We start from the raw sequence: 19,320 nt of genomic DNA on the forward strand, positions 1-19,320 counted from the left end.
GCCCATGTGTTTTTGTATAAAGTTATGTTAAGCAGGCATTAGATTTGAGAAGGAATGAGTGCAGTGCTTTGTGGATTCCGGTGCGAAAAGTACGATTGGTTACTAAGCGCAGTGCTCGATTCTGCACAACTACTGTAGTAACCAAAGGATGTAGCAGTGATGCACTAGCAAATGCCAGAAGACAATATCTTAAATGAGAGTGTACCGGCTTATATGCTAAAATTAGCAAAAGATCTGTAGACAGCTCAGATGGTGGATGTTTTTTTTTAGAAAAATATATTTCGCCTATAAAAGACATCATCACTTTCTCCGAATTATTCTGTAAACGCATTGGAGAGTGTACCAGTGCATGATACACGGCTCACAATGTGCCCTGGCCTATGTGGTGCCTAAGCTTGTACACAATTGCGGTGCTTTTAGCTAGTTTTTGTAGACCGTGTCAATATACAGTCCCCATTACAGTTGGTTATCAAACTCTATGTGAAGGTATTAAATACACAATAAAACTTATCCAAATTTAAGTGTTTTTTGTATCGAGTCTTAAACGAGAGTGGGATTGTTGGAAGAGATGACAATAACCCTATTATTCACAGTGTTTCCTCTAGTGCAGTGGTTCTCAAACTGTGGTACGCGAGAGCTTATCAAGTGGTACGCGATTTAGTCTACTCTATACAATTTGCCGCACTTTGCAGAAGCCAAAACCGCTGCAAATACATGATGTCGGTTTTCTTTATTGTGTATTTGTGACGCAATAGTATCAACGTGAAATTGTTGCACTGTTGAAGTAATTCTGACATCGTGTATTCACTGTGCATCAATTTCACGTTGATACTACTGCGTCACAAATGCACAATAAAGAAATAAAAGCAACTGGTGATATTGGCTAAATTGTTATTCATTGGTGTTATGCCATACCAGGTATGGTGCTGTAATACGGTGGTATGATGTGTATTAAAAAACAAATGAGCGGTACGTGATTGGAAAAAGTTTGAGAAACACTGCTCTAGTAACAAATAAAAGCCTGGAACCTAATGCATTTGGCAAGTTCGGCCAAGGCTATGTGGTGTGGTATAGAGGAAAGTATTTTGATAATGATGATGCATTTAACAATGCCCTTTGTGTTTACTAGAAATATTATTTCGCTACACAAACTTAAGAAAATACAGATCCACAGTTGGCACTCAAACGCAGGAACGTTTACACAAAAGTTGGTAAACGGAGTAAGCGATTTATATAAAAATCCCCATTCGATAACTTCACACTGAAATCTACACAAACCGATCAGCACGGTTGGTCGAGTCCCCTTGTTAAATGAAGCGTGATTGTCCGAAACTAGTGTACAGCTAAATCGAAAAATATTTATCCGAACACCCCAAATATATCTTTTTAAGCAAACATTAGGGAGAAAGGTGTATATGAAAACAGCTACTTTTGCGAGATCAAAAATGTTTCATGATTCTGTAATTTGCGATAGACATCACACTATTATTGAGTAGTTTCTAAACATAGTCAGTCAGTTTGTTTCGAGCTACTTCTTTTTTACTCATAGCGTTGGTGTCGGGGCCTACGTTGGTGTAATACCACCATGCGTCATTATTGACCAACTGTGGGTGACTGGCTAACCGTTTAGTTACCTGGATGGTGCTTTACAGGCCCACGGCCTACATACGAAGGCGTGTTTTTTCAGACCTACGTCAAAAAACAACAATAGTAGTTCACATTTTCGCAGTATCAGCGGTTACACTCAGAAAACGCCTACTAGATTGAAAACAATATTAATATTACGCTTTGAAATTATTTGCAGTGATTATAAAACTATAAAGAAACACAATATGTTTAATAATTTTACTTTAAAGAAACATACAATATTGAGAAAAGCTTTACAACCGGAAAATATTTCGCTACATTTCTCTGCGACAGATCCATTAGTACGTCCTCTGTGCGAATACTGCGCATGCGCAAATATAAAAAAACACTGCAAAAATGATTTTGCATTTTAAAATAAATTAGTTATTCCCGAAACTCAATGTTTTTTTTAAACACGGTAATTGTCAACTGAAATTCCTGTAAGTCGTCCAGAAGTTGCGAAAAAATAAATTAGTTGTAATGAATTTTCCGTTTATTAGTCAGCAAAATTGTTGCGCGAAAAGATATTGGTATCATACATTTGAAATACAACCACCGTCATTTCGGCGAAATGAAATTTGGTTAAAACCGAAATTATTTCACGCATGAATGAACACGGCTTCAAACAATTGTGTTCACACAAAATAAGCATTAACTCACGAAAAAAACAAAAATGAGTTGTAATAACAAACATTTCAAATCAGGTGTCCAATATTTGCAAAACAATATCTACACTTTAAAATTGCAATTTTTGAACACCTATAAAGTACATAACAACGAAATGGGTTTGACTGCGGTCACGCTGTGTGAATCCCAGCGATCGCGTATTTTCGGCGCTGCATACAAGTGCTAATTTAATGATGTTCCGGGCCATAGGATTTTTTAAAAATTGGTGTAGAATAGGCTTAGAACATGTAGATCACATTACAATAGCGTTTTTTGAACACCTATAAAGTATATCGCAACGAAATGGGTTTGACTGCGGTCACGCTGTGTGAATCCCAGTATTAGCGTATTTTCGGCGCTGCATACAAGTGCCAATTTAATAATGTTCCGGGCCATAGGATTTTTTAAAAATTGGTGTAGAATAGGCTCAGAGCATGTAGATCACATTACAATAGCGTTTTTTGAACACCTATAAAGTATATCGCAACGAAATGGGTTTGACTGCGGTCACGCTGTGTGAATCCCAGCGATCGCGTATTTTCGGCGCTGCATACAAGTGCCAATTTAATGATGTTCCGGGCCATAGGATTTTTTAAAAATTGGTGTAGAATAGGCTCAGAACATATAGATCACATTACAATAGCGTTTTTTGAACACCTATAAAGTATATCGCAACGAAATGGGTTTGACTGCGGTCACGCTGTGTGAATCCCAGCGATCGCGTATTTTCGGCGCTGCATACAAGTGCTAATTTAATGATGTTCCGGGCCATAGGATTTTTTAAAAATTGGTGTAGAATAGGCTTAGAACATGTAGATCACATTACAATAGCGTTTTTTGAACACCTATAAAGTATATCGCAACGAAATGGGTTTGACTGCGGTCACGCTGTGTGAATCCCAGTATTAGCGTATTTTCGGCGCTGCATACAAGTGCCAATTTAATAATGTTCCGGGCCATAGGATTTTTTAAAAATTGGTGTAGAATAGGCTCAGAGCATGTAGATCACATTACAATAGCGTTTTTTGAACACCTATAAAGTATATCGCAACGAAATGGGTTTGACTGCGGTCACGCTGTGTGAATCCCAGCATGCATGCGCATTGTTCGTCAAAGGCTTTGACTCAAACAGAAGGCAGTGAGCATTTGCGGCGCTGCATACAAGTGCCAATTTAATAATGTTCCGGGCCATAGGATTTTTTAAAAATTGGTGTAGAATAGGCTCAGAGCATGTAGATCACATTACAATAGCGTTTTTTGAACACCTATAAAGTATATCGCAACGAAATGGGTTTGACTGCGGTCACGCTGTGTGAATCCCAGCGATCGCGTATTTTCGGCGCTGCATACAAGTGCTAATTTAATGATGTTCCGGGCCATAGGATTTTTAAAAAATTGGTGTAGAATAGGCTTAGAACATGTAGATCACATTACAATAGCGTTTTTTGAACACCTATAAAGTATATCGCAACGAAATGGGTTTGACTGCGGTCACGCTGTGTGAATCCCAGTATTCGCGTATTTTCGGCGCTGCATACAAGTGCCAATTTAATAATGTTCCGGGCCATAGGATTTTTTAAAAATTGGTGTAGAATAGGCTCAGAGCATGTAGATCACATTACAATAGCGTTTTTTGAACACCTATAAAGTATATCGCAACGAAATGGGTTTGACTGCGGTCACGCTGTGTGAATCCCAGCATGCATGCGCATTGTTCGTCAAAGGCTTTGACTCAAACAGAAGGCAGCGATCGCGTATTTGCGGCGCTGCATACAAGTGCCAATTTAATAATGTTCCGGGCCATAGGATTTTTTAAAAATTGGTGTAGAATAGGCTCAGAGCATGTAGATCACATTACAATAGCGTTTTTTGAACACCTATAAAGTATATCGCAACGAAATGGGTTTGACTGCGGTCACGCTGTGTGAATCCCAGTATTAGCGTATTTTCGGCGCTGCATACAAGTGCCAATTTAATAATGTTCCGGGACATAGGATTTTTTATAAATTGGTGTAGAATAGGCTTGGAACATGTAGATCACATTACAATAGCGTTTTTTGAACACCTATAAAGTATATCGCAACGAAATGGGTTTGACTGCGGTCACGCTGTGTGAATCCCAGCATGCATGCGCATTGTTCGTCAAAGGCTTTGACTCAAACAGAAGGCAGTGAGCATTTGCGGCGCTGCATACAAGTGCTAATTTAATGATGTTCCGGGCCATAGGATTTTTTAAAAATTGGTGTAGAATAGGCTTAGAACATGTAGATCACATTACAATAGCGTTTTTTGAACACCTATAAAGTATATCGCAACGAAATGGGTTTGACTGCGGTCACGCTGTGTGAATCCCAGCGAACGCGTATTTTCGGCGCTGCATACAAGTGCCAATTTAATGATGTTCCGGGCCATAGGATTTTTTAAAAATTAATGTAGAATAAGCTCAGAACATGTAGATCACATTACAATAGCGTTTTTTGAACACCTATAAAGTATATCGCAACGAAATGGGTTTGACTGCGGTCACGCTGTGTGAATCCCAGCGAACGCGTATTTTCGGCGCTGCATACAAGTGCCAATTTAATGATGTTCCGGGCCTTAGGATTTTTTAAAAATTAATGTAGAATAGGCTCAGAACATGTAGATCACATTACAATAGCGTTTTTTGAACACCTATAAAGTATATCGCAACGAAATGGGTTTGACTGCGGTCACGCTGTGTGAATCCCAGCGAACGCGTATTTTCGGCGCTGCATACAAGTGCCAATTTAATGATGTTCCGGGCCATAGGATTTTTTAAAAATTGGTGTAGAATAGCCTCAGAACATGTACATCACATTACAATAGCGTTTTTTGAACACCTATAAAGTATATCGCAACGAAATGGGTTTGACTGCGGTCACGCTGTGTGAATCCCAGCGAACGCGTATTTTCGGCGCTGCATACAAGTGCCAATTTAATGATGTTCCGGGCCATAGGATTTTTTAAAAATTGGTGTAGAATAGCCTCAGAACATATAGATCACATTACAATAGCGTTTTTTGAACACCTATAAAGTATATCGCAACGAAATGGGTTTGACTGCGGTCACGCTGTGTGAATCCCAGCGATCGCGTATTTTCGGCGCTGCATACAAGTGCTAATTTAATGATGTTCCGGGCCATAGGATTTTTTAAAAATTGGTGTAGAATAGGCTTAGAACATGTAGATCACATTACAATAGCGTTTTTTGAACACCTATAAAGTATATCGCAACGAAATGGGTTTGACTGCGGTCACGCTGTGTGAATCCCAGCATGCATGCGCATTGTTCGTCAAAGGCTTTGACTCAAACAGAAGGCAGCGATCGCGTATTTGCGGCGCTGCATACAAGTGCCAATTTAATAATGTTCCGGGCCATAGGATTTTTTAAAAATTGGTGTAGAATAGGCTCAGAGCATGTAGATCACATTACAATAGCGTTTTTTGAACACCTATAAAGTATATCGCAACGAAATGGGTTTGACTGCGGTCACGCTGTGTGAATCCCAGTATTAGCGTATTTTCGGCGCTGCATACAAGTGCCAATTTAATAATGTTCCGGGACATAGGATTTTTTATAAATTGGTGTAGAATAGGCTTGGAACATGTAGATCACATTACAATAGCGTTTTTTGAACACCTATAAAGTATATCGCAACGAAATGGGTTTGACTGCGGTCACGCTGTGTGAATCCCAGTATTAGCGTATTTTCGGCGCTGCATACAAGTGCCAATTTAATAATGTTCCGGGACATAGGATTTTTTATAAATTGGTGTAGAATAGGCTTGGAACATGTAGATCACATTACAATAGCGTTTTTTGAACACCTATAAAGTATATCGCAACGAAATGGGTTTGACTGCGGTCACGCTGTGTGAATCCCAGCATGCATGCGCATTGTTCGTCAAAGGCTTTGACTCAAACAGAAGGCAGTGAGCATTTGCGGCGCTGCATACAAGTGCTAATTTAATGATGTTCCGGGCCATAGGATTTTTTAAAAATTGGTGTAGAATAGGCTTAGAACATGTAGATCACATTACAATAGCGTTTTTTGAACACCTATAAAGTATATCGCAACGAAATGGGTTTGACTGCGGTCACGCTGTGTGAATCCCAGCGAACGCGTATTTTCGGCGCTGCATACAAGTGCCAATTTAATGATGTTCCGGGCCATAGGATTTTTTAAAAATTAATGTAGAATAAGCTCAGAACATGTAGATCACATTACAATAGCGTTTTTTGAACACCTATAAAGTATATCGCAACGAAATGGGTTTGACTGCGGTCACGCTGTGTGAATCCCAGCGAACGCGTATTTTCGGCGCTGCATACAAGTGCCAATTTAATGATGTTCCGGGCCATAGGATTTTTTAAAAATTAATGTAGAATAAGCTCAGAACATGTAGATCACATTACAATAGCGTTTTTTGAACACCTATAAAGTATATCGCAACGAAATGGGTTTGACTGCGGTCACGCTGTGTGAATCCCAGCGAACGCGTATTTTCGGCGCTGCATACAAGTGCCAATTTAATGATGTTCCGGGCCTTAGGATTTTTTAAAAATTAATGTAGAATAGGCTCAGAACATGTAGATCACATTACAATAGCGTTTTTTGAACACCTATAAAGTATATCGCAACGAAATGGGTTTGACTGCGGTCACGCTGTGTGAATCCCAGCGAACGCGTATTTTCGGCGCTGCATACAAGTGCCAATTTAATGATGTTCCGGGCCATAGGATTTTTTAAAAATTGGTGTAGAATAGCCTCAGAACATGTACATCACATTACAATAGCGTTTTTTGAACACCTATAAAGTATATCGCAACGAAATGGGTTTGACTGCGGTCACGCTGTGTGAATCCCAGCGAACGCGTATTTTCGGCGCTGCATACAAGTGCCAATTTAATGATGTTCCGGGCCATAGGATTTTTTAAAAATTGGTGTAGAATAGCCTCAGAACATGTAGATCACATTACAATAGCGTTTTTTGAACACCTATAAAGTATATCGCAACGAAATGGGTTTGACTGCGGTCACGCTGTGTGAATCCCAGCGAACGCGGATTTTCGGCGCTGCATACAAGTGCCAATTTAATGATGTTCCGGGCCATAGGATTTTTTAAAAATTGGTGTAGAATAGCCTCAGAACATGTACATCACATTACAATAGCGTTTTTTGAACACCTATAAAGTATATCGCAACGAAATGGGTTTGACTGCGGTCACGCTGTGTGAATCCCAGCGAACGCGGATTTTCGGCGCTGCATACAAGTGCCAATTTAATGATGTTCCGGGCCATAGGATTTTTTAAAAATTGGTGTAGAATAGCCTCAGAACATGTACATCACATTACAATAGCGTTTTTTGAACACCTATAAAGTATATCGCAACGAAATGAACTTGTCCCAGATGTATTTTTCTGAAATTTTGCTGAGAAACTTGTACTTTTCGATGTCTTCTATATTGTCAGACAGGCGACTAAATGAAAACCAAATTTGAAACCCGTCAACAAAAACAATGGAAGCGATGAATCGATTGAACAATTGCTCCCTTTGGTTTGGCAAGGATTATTTTTTTTCTTCCCGCAGACTTCGATCGCATAACCCTTTAACTTCACTGATAGTAAAGTAAATTGGCAGGCCAGACAGCAGACGTGATAAAACTTAAAGGGTCGTAAATTAAAACAATGGAACAAGGAACTGATTGAACAATTGTATCCTACGAAGTGGCAAAATTTATTTTACTTCCCACAAGGTCCGAAACGTCAGAACTTGATTGATCAAGACGTGAACAAACTTGGAAGGACGCATATAAAAACAAAGGAAGCTGCGAACCGATCGAACAATTGTTTTGCGGAAAACTTTGGAAATTGATTTCCCTTCCCGCAGGTTTAGAAACGTAGCAATTGTTGCATCTTATGTGTTTCGATTTGTCCCCCGTTGGGCTTGACCGGCCCAGTCAAATCGCCAATTTACTTTTCGATCTGTCAAATCATTTTTTTCTTTTTTTGCGAACACCCTATTAAAACTCGTGTGTTTTTAAATTCTGTCATAATATGAACAACTTACAACAAGTCAGCGAGTTGACTTTGAGAAGCTAGTTGTTATTTTTGCAGTATGGTCACATTCAGAGAAGTTATTTTCAAGATTTTTGTGCCATGTGTTGCTGGTAGCAATTTAAAACGCAGAGAGGTTGCAAAGGCGACCGACTGTAGTTTTCGTCCCTATGTTGGACAATGTTTTGGAGGTAAGCATGTCGTGGGTGAAAATTTGTTAAACCCCATGGCATGGATTTGGTTGTTACGCATTTTATTTTTTTTGGTCCAAGATTTTTTTTTCGTTTTATTAGCATTTCTTGTGTTTTACACACTATTTATGTTGTACTGTTTGTGTGCTATTGGCACTGGCTACATATTTAGCGTTGTTCTGCATGCATTACTACATGTACCTGGTCCACACAGAATTTATGTTAGACTGTTTTCTACTTCTAATTGTGCTCACCCGAGGCAGCCTAATCTAATATATGGCATAAAATTGCACCGGCTTACGCAGTCTAGGTAAGTTAATGTGGTGTGTAACGCGCACTGGTGGTTCCAGATTTGTAACTTCCGAAGACAAAATGAACCTCATTGCAAAGTATTTGTCCATGCGTGGTCGTAAAAAATTTAGTAGAAACCAAGCACAAGACTTTCTCAGCAACTGTAATCTTTGGGAGGGTTTGCATTCCAGGAAACGCGTGAAACGGCTTTTTAACTTTTGTCGTTCTTTTCGCACGGAAATTAATACTTTATTACGTAAATGTACTGGCTTTGAATCCACGCCGTTTAGAAAACAGAATATTTTTTTTAGTGCTGTGCCGTCACTGGTAAAACATTTACACAGATATCCAAACACTTCAAAATTGCCGTGTAAGGCGGTTAATGCCACGTTGAAGTCTTGCAAAATTGCCCTAAGCACAAAAAACAAGCTTAAAGTGAACAGACTCTGGGTAATAGACCCGATGTTTCGACAATCTGTACAAGATTTGTATAACAGGTCAAAGGGATTTAATACTACACCAGTCCCAGTATTAAGTAGTAGTACCCCTTCACGTTCTGAAGATCTTTTCTGCATTTGCAAAACCCCTTATGATGGTAGATTGATGGTAGAATGCGAAACATGCAAACAATGGTTTCACCCTAGTTGTGTTTTTACAAGTTTGTCTGTTCCCGCAACACTTTCTGAAAAACAATGGAAACGTTCTCGCCTCGTTTGTCCAGGTGTAAAACTTTCCTCACCACATAGCTATGAGCACATGTTGGTTGAAAGTGAAAGCATGGACGGTTTAGTTGGTGATAGAGACCCAAGTTTACCTTCCTCAAGCAAACGTTGTAAGGTAAGTTTGTCTCCTATATTACCGGATGTACCTATTTCTCCAATTAGAAACACACTGGATAATTTGTCCAGTGAAATAACCTCTGAAACTTCCCCTAATGTAACAGAAACGTTTGAGGACGATATGGCAACAATTGTATATCGTGATTTACCTTTTGATGAAAATGCTGACGTTTTAAGTGAACTTGGGGGAATAAGTAACGAAACAAAGCAAAAGTTTCCGCACACAGCAGACGTCAATATAGATGGTGTGTTTGTTCTATCTGTGCAGGAATGGCAGTCATTAGTCAAAAATAGATCCGTCAACCATTTTGCTAACGATTTTTACATAGGAGTAACAATTAGGGAAATTCGCAAAATATACCCAGGCTGTGTTCCAAACGTGTCCAACAACTATCTTATGAGTTTTGATGGGGTAAAAGACATTACAAAGGAAGAAAAATGTTATAAAGAAGGTTGGATTAACTTTTATTGCGGTCACCGCAGATGTGAAGATTGTGTGTGTGGAGTCAGGTTTGTAGTAACGTTTTGGTCTTTTGTTGATAAAGTTGAAGGAAGGGTTAAAATATCAGGTAAGCGTAACCACCTACCAGGCTGTAAGAAAAGTAGACGAATAACTGGAATAATGAGGAGGAAACTTCGAAAGACATTGGTTCATCAAACCGCTGTCAAGCAGCATCGCACATTATTTAACACGCTTTATCCAGAAGAACGATGGCTGGGTGCCCATACGTACCTGCCTTCCCAATCGGTCTTGAACAATATAAAAAGCGAAACGTATCTCGGAACACGTAGAAGTAAGTTGTGGTTTATTAATTTGGATTGTTTGCGTGTCGTGTTGGCAAATCAAAATAAACCATTTATCAGGAACATTCGTTTACACCCTCCAGAAGTAACGCTATATTCCAATGCACAAATAAAAATTTTTAATCAAATTTGTGCCTTTGATATTGCGTACTTGGATGCGACCGGCAGCGTGCTTCGACGCATGGAAAGTTACTCTGATTTTCAAATATATACATTACTAATTCGAAACCCTAATAAGGGTGGGACACCGCTTCCAGTTGCAACTCACGTAACATCGAAGCATGATGCGGTAAACATCAGTCATTTTTTGGAAACATTTTTGTCGGATTGCCTCAAAATATGCAGCACCGTACGCAAACCAAAACTACTTGTTATTGATGGCTCGTTCGCTATGTGGAACTCCGCTTTAAAGGCATTTTGTCACGAAACACGATTGACCTTTTACAACCGATGTTACCGTATTGTTACAGGAGTTCCGTTGAAGAATGACATGCAAGAAACTTTCGTGCACAATTGCTATAGCCATGCCATGAAAGCAGCTAAAGTGCTATGCAACAAGTATAGTGAAAATAAAAAACTCCTGAAAACATACTTGTATTGGATTAATGCATTTTTTTGTTTCTGTAACTATTTTTGAACTAGATAGTATGGTGGAAAGTTTTATAGTTTTAACCAATAACGAATCCACTTCATCATTAGTGGAACTTCATTTTAAGCGTTTAAAAGAAAAGGTATTTTCTGACCAAGCCGACTGCGACATTAACGAAGGCGAATGTTTTGTTTCTAATTCCGATTTTGTTTACACATCCAAGCATTCAGATAAACTGCAAGAACGCCAATCACCTTTTTATCTCAGATATCGAAGCAAGCTTGACTCCTACTTGAAGTCGGATGTGTCCCAGAAGTTCAATACAAGTACCAGTAAAAATGTGTATTACAACCCAACATTTTGTGCACGTGTAATAGAAATAATTTTGAGTAGAATTTGTGCTACATCAAAATTACTGCTGGGGGATTTATCCCGACATATAAACAAAGAAAAAACCACTTATCAACAGGAACAACTGTTTAATATGTACTCAAGTAAATGTAACTTGTTAAAAAATTGTAAACATCAGACCATTTTACAGAACAATCAAACGCAAGGAATAATCGAAGAGCATTTTGGTGACCTGAAATCAAACATATTAGACGGAAAAAGAGTTGCGCGATTAGATGAATTTGTCATTAAATATCATGAATCAATACTAATTTTACAAAAATTATTTGCAGATTCCATTACACATTTAGGTACCAAGCCTGGTAGACGTACAAATGTCACTTCGGATGCTGTCAAGCGTACGCAGGTGGTAGAATCTAAATTCAAAAAGAGAAAAAGAAAAGAGAAAAGTTTTTACTCTTCAGAAACGTTTTCTCAAAATCTGAAATACGCAAATAAGCCATGCGATTCCTCTCAAAAATTCGAAAAACTTATTGTCACCCCAGTTCTGCCACGTTTTACGTTTTGTCCAGATCACAGCGAAATTCATACATCGTGCAAAGATCTTGCTTACTATGTTTGGCATCTTATTCCATTTACTCCCACTTCTATTTTTAATACAGCTTTAGTCACGCCTTCTGGTGAGTCACTGTCATGGTTGGATTTGTGTTCGCTTTGCAGTAAACCTAGAGGTAAAACCTATATCTCTTTAACTCAAAATCCAATCAACATTCATAATGATGCAACGATTGGATGGTTAACCAATAATGTAGTAGATTGTTATATTTCCAGAACAGTCAGAAATGCTAATTCCGTACACCCTGGTAAGTTTGGTTTTCTTTCAACCGTATTAGCATGTGAAATACTGAGTGGAAAGAAGTTAAAAAACATACGAAGGGCATGCCATGGAATGTTTTTTGGAGAAAAATTGTGCGAAAATATTTTCATTCCAACATTGTTCGAGCGACATTTTGTGGTTTTATGGTTTAAACAGGTTAATGGAGAACTGATACTTTTTAATTCAGCTCCGGGGTCCAGCAGACAATTATCAAGTTTAATTAGGAAAAACTTGATACCGATTTTATGCGTTTTCACAAGCAATGAAATCATACAGAAAAACAGCTCACTAGTTGAGCAGGAAGATTTGTCAAGTTGCGGCTTATGTGCATGTTTTACTGTTGACACCATAACTATGTACTGAAGGTAAGTGAATTGGAATTTGTTGTTGCGCGCTTTCGCATTTGGATGTTATACGCGTTAGTTGAAGACTCTGCAAGTTGCAGCGACAAAGTTGCACTATTTTTGAAGAAAAATAGTTTGGTCCAGCTGGGTCTCCCTAATGTTCACAACAACTGTTGGTTAAGTAGTCTGTTTCAAGCAGCCCAATGTTTATTTGATGAGATTCCAGCGGCTACCATCGGTGAAACTTTACGAGAAAGAATCGCTAACTTCATTTGTCGCCTCTATCTCAAACAATCAGATAACAACTTGTACTTGCAGTTGGTCAAAGATGTATGTGGCGCACTTGGCTGGAAGTTGGGTCAGCAACAAGACCCAAATGAATTTTTAATGGTATTTGATTTTAGCTCTATTTTAAAATACTGTAATCTTAACATGTGTTTTCAGTACAAAACATCTGCAACTTGCCAGTCCTGTGGTAATGTTACCGAGTCAGTGCAAGAACAATCTCTACTGACGTTGCCTGTTGCCGATAACATTGCTGACAATAGTGATCTGGCCACATACTGTGATGCTGAGTTTCGAAACACGGTATTTAGGACATGCCCCTTTTGTCATAAACAAGCTACCACAAATATGGAAGGCCAGATCACTGATGTTTCGAATATATTGTGTATTGGACTTCACAGAAATGTGGATGGCCACAAACGAAAGAGAAGAATCGTTCCAAATCAGGTTTTACATATTTCGCAACATTTCTCTTTTCAGTTAGTGTCCGTTCTCGTGCACATTGGAGACAGTGTAAGCTCGGGTCACTACGTGGCGTATCAATTTTGTGAATCTGGTTTAACTGAATTTGATGACGCAGTTTTAAAACACGTCACTTGGGCTAGTGTTAAAGAAAGAATTCTTACTGGTTGTTGTACATTATTTTACAAAAGAGTTAAATCTAACCTTCACGATCCTAACCAGCAACCAAAGATTGTAATTCGTCGGAAGCGACGCCGCTTCAACGAAGAGGCAGCAAAATCAACCGAATGCCTGGTTTATAAAAATATTACTTTAAAACAACAAGTTAACGGTAAAGATGTTGAAATTTCGGAATTGGACGATTTATCTTCAGACATTAAAGATATCTACGATTTCGTTGCGAAACAGCTCAAAACAGTTCTTTTTCAGACGTTTGAACAAGGTCAGTTCCGGACAGATTGTTACCGCCTTTGTTTATGTTACCGGGAACACACTAAAAGCCTTATAATGTATAATCAAACTGTACGGCAACAAATATTATCGGCAAATGTCCATATGAACCTTTGGAGATTTGTAGAGTTCTCCTTTTGTCAACTCCTTATCCGACAACAACTCGTGGGGACACAAATTTTTCGAGAATCTATTGCTGATTTTGTGCTAAAACCTGAGTTGATCAGTAAACATACCATGTTGGGACATATAGTGTTGGACAAAAAGATAAAATCCAGGTTTATTTTGTGTCAAATACTCAATTTTGAGGCAGAAATTCTGTACGTAATGAAATTTAATAATTTTACGTACGAAGATGCCTCTCTTAAGCTTGGTTTTCCTGCACTGATGTACAAAAATCTATAAAATCCATGTTGTTGTGAATACTTTGTGTCGATTTGTGTTCATTCCCGTGACTGTATGTTTGTTGTATGAGACTTTTTAAAACTTCACCAACGTGAAACCAAAAGAAAATATTTGTGTTGTTTGGGTCGTTGCATGCCTTAAGTTGTAGTAGTCGCAATTATGCTGTGAATGTTTTGTTTTTGTGTTAATCTTATATTTTTTGCATTTGCCGCTAGGACAAACCTCTTGTACTTAAAATCGTTGTTGCGTTAATCAATGTAAGGCCAGATATGATATTTTACCCAATAATTTTAAAGGCCGTGGTCTACTTATGCTAAAATCTTATTAGAACTTGCTTTAACTTTAAACTCCAACTTCAATCTGCCAAATAACTGTTTATTTGTTAAATCTTTAAAATAAATCCACTACGGTTGCCGGAACCTTGACGTGGTGTAGTGGCTTTAAACAAATACCGGCAAGTGATACAATATGTTTGTAAAATTATTTTTGCAAAAGCTTATGTGACTTTAAACACAATTCAAAGCGTTTTTTACCGCCCAAAAGTATCCTTGTGCCCTTTTATTGAATGGTAATGTAAAATCATTTACATTAATTACAAAAATTTTGTTTGTAGTTTGTCAACCCACCGTCGTAGCTGCCCCACAAGTAGTGAGAAGCTGCAACACTATGGTTTCTAGCAAACGAAAAGAAAGATGAATTTTAAACAACTTGCCTGTATCGCAACAGAGGCCTCGTTGGAAGTGCGGCCGCACACAATGCCCCCAGGAATTTCTTAAAATTTTTTTTTTAATGATGCTAAATAGCTGAGTATGCTGCGACGCACCATTGACGCCTTGTTAAATCCCCATTGGGCTTTGCTACGCCACACAAGATAAAGAATCGTCACTTAATCAATGAAAACGTTCACCCACATAATTCACTGTAATGTGATATCAGTTAAACGTCGACGTTGCCACTTAAAATTCATCCCACACATTTTCGAAACACGGACATATTCGAAAATACCTCCATTTGTGTTTTGAATGATTTTTTTTCGCAACATTTACATTGTTATGCGTGGGCGGAAATAAAAAAGGGGAGATTGTGATACTAAGAGGTATATTTAATTAACATAACATAATCGTTGCGATATATTTTATAGGTGTTCAAAAAACGCTATTGTAATGTGATCTACATGTTCTGAGCCTATTCTACACCAATTTTAAAAAATCCTATGTCCCGGAACATTATTAAATTGGCACTTGTATGCAGCGCCGCAAATGCTCACTGCCTTCTATTTGAGTAAAAGCCTTTGACGAACAATGCGCATGCATGCTGGGATTCACACAGCGTGACCGCAGTCAAACCCATTTCGTTGCGATATACTTTATAGGTGTTCAAAAAACGCTATTGTAATGTGATCTACATGTTCTGAGCCTATTCTACACCAATTTTCAAAAAAATCCTATGGCCCGGAACATCATTAAATTAGCACTTGTATGCAGCGCCGAAAATACGCTAATACTGGGATTCACACAGCGTGGCCGCAGTCAAACCCATTTCGTTGCGATATACTTTATAGGTGTTCAAAAAACGCTATTGTAATGTGATCTACATGCTCTGAGCCTATTCTACACCAATTTTTAAAAAATCCTATGGCCCGGAACGTCACTAAATTGGCACTTGTATGCAGCGCCGAAAATACGCGAATACTGGGATTCACACAGCGTGACCGCAGTCAAACCCATTTCGTTGCGATATACTTTATAGGTGTTCAAAAAACGCTATTGTAATGTGATCTACATGTTCTGAGCCTATTCTACACCAATTTTCAAAAAAATCCTATGGCCCGGAACATCATTAAATTAGCACTTGTATGCAGCGCCGAAAATACGCTAATACTGGGATTCACACAGCGTGACCGCAGTCAAACCCATTTCGTTGCGATATACTTTATAGGTGTTCAAAAAACGCTATTGTAATGTGATCTACATGCTCTGAGCCTATTCTACATTAATTTTTAAAAAATCCTATGGCCCGGAACATCATTAAATTAGCACTTGTATGCAGCGCCGAAAATACGCTAATACTGGGATTCACACAGCGTGACCGCAGTCAAACCCATTTCGTTGCGATATACTTTATAGGTGTTCAAAAAACGCTATTGTAATGTGATCTACATGCTCTGAGCCTATTCTACATTAATTTTTAAAAAATCCTATGGCCCGGAACATCATTAAATTAGCACTTGTATGCAGCGCCGAAAATACGCTAATACTGGGATTTACACAGCGTGACCGCAGTCAAACCCATTTCGTTGCGATATACTTTATAGGTGTTCAAAAAACGCTATTGTAATGTGATCTACATGTTCTGAGCCTATTCTACATTAATTTTTAAAAAATCCTATGGCCCGGAACATCATTAAATTAGCACTTGTATGCAGCGCCGAAAATACGCTAATACTGGGATTCACACAGCGTGACCGCAGTCAAACCCATTTCGTTGCGATATACTTTATAGGTGTTCAAAAAACGCTATTGTAATGTGATCTACATGCTCTGAGCCTATTCTACACCAATTTTTAAAAAATCCTATGGCCCGGAACATTATTAAATTGGCACTTGTATGCAGCGCCGAAAATACGCGAATACTGGGATTCACACAGCGTGACCGCAGTCAAACCCATTTCGTTGCGATATACTTTATAGGTGTTCAAAAAACGCTATTGTAATGTGATCTACATGCTCTGAGCCTATTCTACACCAATTTTTAAAAAATTCTATGGCCCGGAACATTATTAAATTGGCACTTGTATGCAGCGCCGCAAATGCTCACTGCCTTCTGTTTGAGTCAAAGCCTTTGACGAACAATGCGCATGCATGCTGGGATTCACACAGCGTGACCGCAGTCAAACCCATTTCGTTGCGATATACTTTATAGGTGTTCAAAAAACGCTATTGTAATGTGATCTACATGCTCTGAGCCTATTCTACACCAATTTTTAAAAAATCCTATGGCCCGGAACATTATTAAATTGGCACTTGTATGCAGCGCCGAAAATACGCTAATACTGGGATTCACACAGCGTGACCGCAGTCAAACCCATTTCGTTGCGATATACTTTATAGGTGTTCAAAAAACGCTATTGTAATGTGATCTACATGCTCTGAGCCTATTCTACACCAATTTAAAAAAAATTCTATGGCCCGGAACATTATTAAATTGGCACTTGTATGCAGCGCCGAAAATACGCTAATACTGGGATTCACACAGCGTGACCGCAGTCAAACCCATTTCGTTGCGATATACTTTATAGGTGTTCAAAAAACGCTATTGTAATGTGATCTACATGCTCTGAGCCTATTCTACACCAATTTTTGAAAAATCCTATGGCCCGGAACATTATTAAATTGGCACTTGTATGCAGCGCCGAAAATACGCTAATACTGGGATTCACACAGCGTGACCGCAGTCAAACACATTTCGTTGCGATATACTTTATAGGTGTTCAAAAAACGCTATTGTAATGTGATCTACATGCTCTGAGCCTATTCTACACCAATTTAAAAAAAATTCTATGGCCCGGAACATTATTAAATTGGCACTTGTGTGCAGCGCCGCAAATGCTCACTGCTTTCTGTTTGAGTCAAAGCCTTTGACGAACAATGCGCATGCATGCTGGGATTCACACAGCGTGACCGCAGTCAAACCCATTTCGTTGCGATATACTTTATAGGTGTTCAAAAAACGCTACTGTAATGTGATCTACATGCTCTGAGCCTATTCTGCACCAATTTTTAAAAAATCCTATGGCCCGGAACATTATTAAATTGGCACTTGTATGCAGCGCCGAAAATACGCGAATACTGGGATTCACACAGCGTGACCGCAGTCAAACCCATTTCGTTGCGATATACTTTATAGGTGTTCAAAAAACGCTATTGTAATGTGATCTACATGCTCTGAGCCTATTCTACACCAATTTTTAAAAAATCCTATGGCCCGGAACATCATTAAATTAGCACTTGTATGCTGCGCCGAAAATACGCCATCGCTGGGATTCACACAGCGTGACCGCAGTCAAACCCATTTCGTTGCGATATACTTTATAGGTGTTCAAAAAACGCTATTGTAATGTGATCTACATGTTCTAAGCCTATTCTCCACCAATTTATAAAAAATCCTATGGCCCGGAACATCATTAAATTGGCACTTGTATGCAGCGCCGAAAATACGCGAATGCTGGGATTCACACAGCGACACCGCAGTCAAACCCATTTCGTTGTTATATACTTTATAGGTGTTCAAAAATTGCAATTTTAAAGTGTAGATATTGTTTTGCAAATATTGGTCACCTTGCTGATTGAAATGTTTGTTATTACAACTCATTTTTGTTTTTTTCGTGAGTTAATGCTTATTTTGTGTGAACACAATTGTTTGAAGCCGTGTTCATTCATGCGTGAAATAATTTCGGTTTTTACCAAATTCCATTTCGCCGAAATGACGGTGGTGAAATACACTATTGTTTACATTTGAAATGTAACTCCGATAACAACAGTGTTTAATTTTTGTGTAACTTAACCAAAGCAGTAAAAAGTAGCGTGAATTACTTTCTTTCTACACCATCTACACAAAAATGTGTTTTGTAGGGGAAATATACAGTTTTTACAAAATCGTAATGCAAGTCGCACGTTATTTTGTGTGTGCATTTTTGGGGGTTGGGTAGGAAATTACATCTTCCATCAATAAATTTTATAAACAGACGTCAATTTTTCACTGGTAAAGCTTGTAATTACAAACTTTCGAAGTAATGTGCCACTTTTTGGTGTGGTAAACTAAAATTTGAGTTATCCTATGTATTAACACCTAAATGCATTTCAAAGCACTATTACAGCTCAAAACATAGTACCAGTGTCTGGTTTATAGATACACTTTTCAATTAACTCTACCTGCAACACCAACAAATACATAATCTCCTCATTGTGTTCAACAAGCCTTGCTATCTAGACTGAAGTTCAATAGTTGTACGTGGTCCGTCAGTATTATTCCTGCCCAGTCATACATGTAGGCGCTTTGTC

Source organism: Ascidia mentula, chromosome 4 (genome assembly GCF_947561715.1).
Source record: "Ascidia mentula chromosome 4, kaAscMent1.1, whole genome shotgun sequence".
Taxonomy (NCBI): domain Eukaryota; kingdom Metazoa; phylum Chordata; class Ascidiacea; order Phlebobranchia; family Ascidiidae; genus Ascidia; species Ascidia mentula.